We start from the raw sequence: 6,167 nt of genomic DNA on the forward strand, positions 1-6,167 counted from the left end.
GCGGCCAATGTCACGATCTGGCTTTAAGACGATTCGATAACCAATGACGAAAACGTACGGATTTCTTGGGTTTTTACTACATATGAACACATTTCACATTCTCCCGTGCAACGCGGCTGTTAGTCCTCCTTCTATGCAGAATCTTAAGGTCCTAGCACATGTCCAAGGCACAAAAGCCAGCTAAAAAGTCAATAATCGATACCTAAAAATTGAATTGTACTACTTCTTACTGGCTATTACATCAACTTAGAAGCTTCATCTGTGTTCTACTATGGTGCTTTTAGTGTCTCCGCACACCGCAGCACGCGACATAGCTTTGCAGACGATAAGTACAACCGTTTCAGGGATAAGAGCGGCCAAGTGACGATCTGGCTTTAAGTCGATTCGATAACAAATGACGAAAACTGACGGATTTCTCAGGTTTTTACTACATATGAACACGTTTCAAATTCTCGCGTGCAACTCGGCAGCTAGTCCTCCTTTCATGGAGAATCTTAAGGTCCTAGATCATGTCCAAGGCACCAAAGCCAGCTAAACAGTCAATAATCGATACCTAAAACTTGAATTGTACTACTTCTTACTGGCTATTACATCAACTTAGAAGCTTCATCTGTGTTCTACTATGGTGCTTTTAGAGTCTCCGCGTACCGCAGCACGCGAAATAGCTTTGCAGACGATAAGTACAACCGTTTCAGAGAGAAGAGCGGCCAATGTTACGATCTGGCTTTAAGTCGATTCGATAGCAAATGACGAAAACGGACGGATTTCTCAGGTTTTTACTACATATTAACACATTTCACATTCTCCCGTGCAACTTTTCTGCTAGTCCTCCTCTCATGCAGATTCGTAAGGTCCTAGCTCATGTCCAAGGCACCAAAGCCAGCTAAAATGTCAATAATCGATACCTAAAACATGAATTGTACCACTTCTTACTGGCTATTACATCAACTTAGAAGCTTCATCTGTGTCCTACTATGGTGATTTTAGTGTCTCCGCATACCACAGCATGCGACATAGCTCTGCAGACGATAAGTACAACCGTTTCAGAGAGAAGAGCGGCCAATGTCACGATCTGGCTTTAGGTCGATTCGATAACAAATGACGAAAACGAAAGGATTTCTCAGGTTTTTACTACATATGAACACTTTTCATATTCTCCCAGGCAAGTCAGCTGCTAGTCCTCCTTTCATGCAGAATCTTAAGGTCCTAGCTCATGTCCAAGGCACCAAAGCCAGATAAAAAGTCAATAATCGATACATAAAACTTGAATTGTACTACCTCTTACTGGCTATTACATCAACTTAGAAGCTTCTTCTGTGTTCTACTATGGTGCTTTTAGTGTCTCCACATACCGCAGCTCTCGACATAGCTTTGCAGACGATAAGTACAACCGTTTAAGAGAGAAGAGCGGCCAATGTGACGATCTGGCCATAAGACGATTCGATAACCAATGACGAAAACGGACGGATTTCTCAGGTTAATACTACATATTAACACATTTCACATTCTCCCGTGCAACTTTTCTGCTAGTCCTCCTCTCATGCAGATTCGTAAGGTCCTAGCTCATGTCCAAGGCACCAAAGCCAGCTAAGAAGTCAATAATCGATACCTAAAACTTGAATTGTACCACTTCTTACTGGCTATTACATCAACTTAGAAGCTTCATCTGTGTCCTACTATGGTGATTTTAGTGTCTCCGCATACCACAGCATGCGACATAGCTTTGCAGACGATAAGTACAACCGTTTCAGAGAGAAGAGCGGCCAATGTGACGATCTGGCTTTAAGTCGATTCGATAACAAATGACGAAAACGGACGGATTTCTCAGGTTTTTACTACATATGAACACTTTTCACATTCTCCCGTGCAGCTCGGCTGCTAGTCCTCCTTTCATGCCGAATCTTAAGGTCCTAGCTCATGTCCAAGGCACCAAAGCCCGCTAAAAAGTCAATTATCGATACCTAAAACTTGAGTTGTACTACTTCTTACTGGCTATTACATCAACTTAGAAGCTTCATCTGTGTTCCACTATGGTGCTTTTAGTGTCTCCACATACCGCAGCACGAGACATAGCTTTGCAGACGATAAGTACAACCGTTTCAGAGAGAAGAGCGGCCAATGTCACGATCTGGCTTTAGGTCGATTCGATAAAAAATGACGAAAACGAAAGGATTTCTCAGGTTTTTACTACATATGAACACTTTTCATATTCTCCCAGGCAAGTCAGCTGCTAGTCCTCCTTTCATGCAGAATCTTAAGGTCCTAGCTCATGTCCAAGGCACCAAAGCCAGATAAAAAGTCAATAATCGATACATAAATTTTGAATTGTACTACCTCTTACTGGCTATTACATCAACTTAGAAGCTTCTTCTGTGTTCTACTATGGTGCTTTTAGTGTCTCCACATACCGCAGCTCTCGACATAGCTTTGCAGACGATAAGTACAACCGTTTAAGAGAGAAGAGCGGCCAATGTGACGATCTGGCCATAAGACGATTCGATAACCAATGACGAAAACGGACGGATTTCTCAGGTTAATACTACATATTAACACATTTCACATTCTCCCGTGTAACTTTTCTGCTAGTCCTCCTCTCATGCAGATTCGTAAGGTCCTAGCTCATGTCCAAGGCACCAAAGCCAGCTAAGAAGTCAATAATCGATACCTAAAACTTGAATTGTACCACTTCTTACTGGCTATTACATCAACTTAGAAGCTTCATCTGTGTCCTACTATGGTGATTTTAGTGTCTCCGCATACCACAGCATGCGACATAGCTTTGCAGACGATAAGTACAACCGTTTCAGAGAGAAGAGCGGCCAATGTGACGATCTGGCTTTAAGTCGATTCGATAACAAATGACGAAAACGGACGGATTTCTCAGGTTTTTACTACATATGAACACTTTTCACATTCTCCCGTGCAGCTCGGCTGCTAGTCCTCCTTTCATGCCGAATCTTAAAGTCCTAGCTCATGTCCAAGGCACCAAAGCCCGCTAAAAAGTCAATTATCGATACCTAAAACTTGAGTTGTACTACTTCTTACTGGCTATTACATCAACTTAGAAGCTTCATCTGTGTTCCACTATGGTGCTTTTAGTGTCTCCACATACCGCAGCACGAGACATAGCTTTGCAGACGATAAGTACAACCGTTTCAGAGAGAAGAGCGGCCAATGTCACGATCTGGCTTTAGGTCGATTCGATAAAAAATGACGAAAACGGAAGGATTTCTCAGGTTTTTACTACATATAAACACTTTTCTTATTCTCCCAGGCAAGTCAGCTCCTAGTCCTCCTTTCGTGCAGAATCTTAAGGTCCTAGCTCATGTCCAAGGCACGAAAGCCAGCTAAAAAGTCAATAATCGATACCTAAAACTTGAATTGTACTACCTCTTACTGGCTATTACATCAACTTAGAAGCTTCATCTGTGTCCTACTAAGGTGATTTTAGTGTCTCCACATACCGCAGCACTCGACCTAGCTTTGCAGACGATAAGAACAACCGTTTCAGAGAGAAGAGCGGCCAATGTGACGACCTGGCTTTAAGACGATTCGATAACCAATGACGAAAACGTACGGATTTCTTGGGTTTTTACTACATATGAACACTTTTCACATTCTCCCGTGCAACTCGGCTGCTAGTCCTCCTTTCATGCAGAATCTTAAGGTCCTGGCTCATGTCCAAGGCTCCAAAGCCAGCTAAAAAGTCAATAATCGATATCTAAAATTTCAATTGTACTACTTCTTACTAGCTATTACATCAACTTAGAAGCTTCATCTGTGTTCTACTATGCTGCTTTTAGTGTCTCCGCATACTGCAGCACGCGACATAGCTTTGCAGACGATAAGTGCAACCGTTTCAGAGAGAAGGGCGCCCAATGTGACGATCTGGCTTTAAGTCGATTCGATAACAAATGACGAAAACGGACGGATTTCTCAGGTTTTTACTACATATGAACACTTTTCACATTCCCCCATGCAACTCGGCTGCTAGTCCTCCTTTCATGCAGATTCTTAAGGTCCTAGCTCATGTCCAAGGCACCAAAGCCAGCTAAAAAGTCAATAATCGATATCTAAAATTTAAATTGTACTACTTCTTACTAGCTATTACATCAACTTAGAAGCTTCATCTGTGTTCTACTATGGTGATTTTAGTGTCTCCACATACCGCAGCACGCGACATCGCTTTGCAGACGATAAGTACAACCGTTTCAGAGAGAAGGGCGGACAAAGTGACGATCTGGCTTTAAGTCGATTCGATAACAAAAGACGAAAACGGACGGATTTCTCAGGTTAATACTACATATTAACACATTTCACATTCTCCCGTGCAACGTTTCTGCTAGTCCTCCTCTCATGCAGATTCGTAAGGTCCTAGCTCATGTCCAAGGCACAAAAGCCAGCTAAAAAGTCAATAATCGATACCTAAAACTTGAATTGTACCACTTCTTACTGGCTATTACATCAACTTAGAAGCTTCATCTGTGTCCTACTATGGTGATTTTAGTGTCTCTGCATACCACAGCATGCGACATAGCTTTGCAGACGATAAGTACAACCGTTTCAGAGAGAAGAGCGGCCAATGTGACGATCTGGCTTCAAGTCGGATCGATAACAAATGACGAAAACGGACGGATTTCTCAGGTTTTTACTACATATGAACACTTTTCATATTCTCCCGTGCAACTCGGCTGCTAGTCCACCTTTCATGCAGAATCTTAAGGTCCTAGCTCATGTCCAAGGCACCAAAGCCAGCTAAAAAGTCAATAATCGATACCTAAAACTGGAATTGTACTACTTCTTACTGGCTATTACATCAACTTAGAAGCTTCATCTGTGTTCTACTATGGTGCTTTTAGTGTCTCCCCATACCGCAGCACGCGACATAGCTTTCAGACGATAAGTATAGCCGTTTCAGAGAGAAGGGCGGACAATGTTACGATCTGGCCTCTAGTCGACTCGACAACAAAAGACGAAAACAGATGGATTACTCAGGTTAATACAACGTATGAGCACATTTCACATTCTCCCGTGCAACTTTTCTGCTAGTCTCCCTCTCATGCAGATTCTTAGGGTCCCAGCTCATGTCCAAGGCACCAAATCCAGCTAAAAATTCAATAATCGATACCTAAAACTTGAATTGTACTATTTCTTACTGGCTATTACATCAACTTAGAAGCTTCATCTGTGTCCCACTATGGTGCTTTTAGTGTCTCCACATACCGCAGCACGCGACATAGCTCTGCAGACGATAAGTACAACCGTTTCAGAGAGAAGAGCGGCCAATGTGACGATCTGGCAATAAGACGAATCGATAACCAATGACGAAAACGTATGGATTTCTCAGGTTTTTACTACATTTGAACACTTTTCACATTCTCCCGTACAACTCGGCTGCTAGTCCTTCTTTCATGCAGAATCTTAAGGTCCTAGCTCATGTCCAAGGCACCAAAGCCAGCTACAAAGTCAATAATCGATACCTAAAACTTGAATTTTACTACTTCTTACTGGCTATTACATCAACTTAGAAGCTTCATCTGTGTTCTACTATGGTGCTTTTAGTATCTCCGCATACCGCAGCACGCGACATAGCTTTCAGACGATAAGTACAACCGTTTCAGAGAGAAGAGCGGCCAATGTGATGATCTGGCTTTAAGTCGATTCGATAACAAATGACGAAAACGGACGGATTTCTCAGGTTTTTACCACATATGAACACTTTTCACATTATCCTTTGCAACTAGGCTGCTAGTCCTCCTTTCATGCAGAATCTTAAGGTCCTAGCTCATGTCCAAGGCACCAAAGCCAGCTAAAAAGTCAATAATCGATACCTAAAACTGGTATTGTACTAATTCTTACTGGCTATTACATCATCTTAGAAGCTTCATCTGTGTTCTACTATGGTGCTTTTAGTATCTCCGCATACCGCAGCACGCGACATAGCTTTCAGACGATAAGTACAACCGTTTCAGAGAGAAGAGCGGCCAATGTGATGATCTGGCTTTAAGTCGATTCGATAACAAATGACGAAAACGGACGGATTTCTCAGGTTTTTACTACATATGAACACTTTTCACATTCTCCCGTGCAACTCGGCTGCTAGTCCTCCTTTCATGCAGAATCTTATGGTCCTAGCTCATGTCCAAGGCACCAAAGCCAGCTAAAAA

The sequence above is a fragment of the Schistocerca gregaria genome, unplaced genomic scaffold (assembly GCF_023897955.1).
Source record: "Schistocerca gregaria isolate iqSchGreg1 unplaced genomic scaffold, iqSchGreg1.2 ptg000266l, whole genome shotgun sequence".
NCBI classification, from domain to species: Eukaryota; Metazoa; Arthropoda; class Insecta; order Orthoptera; family Acrididae; genus Schistocerca; species Schistocerca gregaria.